The following is a 1,744-nucleotide window of genomic DNA, read 5'->3' on the forward strand; positions in this document are numbered from 1 at the left end:
ATCCCCACCCCCCGCCCCAATCGTCTTCCGCCGCCCGCCGCCGCCTGCCGTGCCCGCCGCCGCCGCCGCTGCCGCCGCGGCCGCAAGGGCTGCGGCCTCCTCTGCTGTGCGGCCGTGGTGGGCCACGACCGGAAGTTGCCTGATAGCTTCTGGGTCTAGAAACGAGGGCGCTCTGACCTGGTTGCGTGACGTTGGTCAACCAATAATGATTTGTGATATCAGCAGGCAGCCGCGCTTGTGGGCATTGTGCGTCTGCAGTTCAGGGGCGAGTGGTGGCGGCCACCAGCACGAGGAATGGCCCCTGCTGCCCACACGCACGGCCGCGGCCCGCGGCGCCGGCTCCGGCGGCGCACGATCTCTCACCTCGTTGAATACATCTAGCGCTGACGGCAGCAGCGAGCCGCCCGCCGCCGCTTTTGATGCCGCCGCCGCCGCTGCCGCAGCTCCTGCCTTGGAGCCGCCCGGATTGCTGCTGGCGCCCTCGTCCCCATAGTCCTTCAGCCGCGCCGCCGCCGCTGCCGCGCGCTGCTGCGCGCTGTCGACGCTGAGGGCGGGGAGGCGCCCGTGTGCATACGAAAATTGTTTGGCGCGTGCGGCACACAGACTGGGCGACAGCTGGGGGTAAAGGTGGCGCAGGTTGAGGGCGCGCGCCCTTGATAGCATGCGATGCCAGCGGTCCAACCGCACCTGTGCTCACTCGAAGACACTTCGGAAGAGTCTTCGGAGCCATGCGCGCCTGGCGGGCCCCGCCAGTTGGGGTGGGGCATTGGACGGGGATGCAGTGCTGCGGCAAGCGCAGCGGCAGCAAGCAGCATGCACCGTGCAAGACGGGCGCGCACTTTCAGCCCAGGCACCTCACCATCAGGTCTTTGTTCATCCCCAGAGCTGTCGGATCCCGCTCCATAGTTCAGAAGGGCGTCCATAACAGACGTGCACTGCTACAGCAGATCACTAATGGGGAGGCACCAGCACACTGTCATATGCTTGAGCTCGTACTACAAGCTTTTCAAAAGACCAGAAGTCATGAGATAAGGCGCTTCCAATCGCGTGTAGTGACATCCATGCACCGCCCGGTGACACGCGTGCCTCGAGACGCTCACGCCTGCTGAAATGGCCGCAAAAGCTCGTATCGAGCACTTAGTGGCTCGGCCCGCGGCCGTCGTGGGCCTCGACGCCGATGCCGACACGCCCCCTTTCCCTGTACTTGAGCTGCCGCGCGGCATTCTGGAGCTGCTCCTGTCAAGACTGTCGATTGTGGACCAAGCGCTCTGTATGTGCACTTGCTCCGCCCTCAAGTCGGCGACGGAGGTGCGTACCGCACCCGCTAAGTAGGAATAGTGCTGGCCCGCCCCGCCCTGGCCACTGGCCATCCCTGGCAACCCCCAACCACCCCGCCACGCCGCCGCCCACGGCTGCCGCCGCGGGCGCCGCTTCCGCCCTCCGCGCAGGCCGCCCTGGCGCGCCGCACGGCGTGGTCTGCCGTTGAAGCGACCGACGGCATGATCCCCCAGCGATTGGATAAGATCCTCGAGTGCGCGTCCCGCAAACAGCCCTGGGGGAGGCCGCGAGCCCGGCTTACACCTTAACCAGGGTGACCACATGGGCGCATGTTCGTCCACCCACAGTTGTTCCCCGCAAGGCGCCCGGCCGGCGGGGGGGTGAACCGCAGGCGTGCGCGACCGCGCCGGCGCAGCTCCACCACCCCACGGCCCGCGCTCACGGGCCGCCCCCAGCTGCCCCCAGC

This window comes from Monoraphidium neglectum, assembly GCF_000611645.1.
Source record: "Monoraphidium neglectum strain SAG 48.87 unplaced genomic scaffold scaffold04537, whole genome shotgun sequence".
Classification (NCBI taxonomy): domain Eukaryota; kingdom Viridiplantae; phylum Chlorophyta; class Chlorophyceae; order Sphaeropleales; family Selenastraceae; genus Monoraphidium; species Monoraphidium neglectum.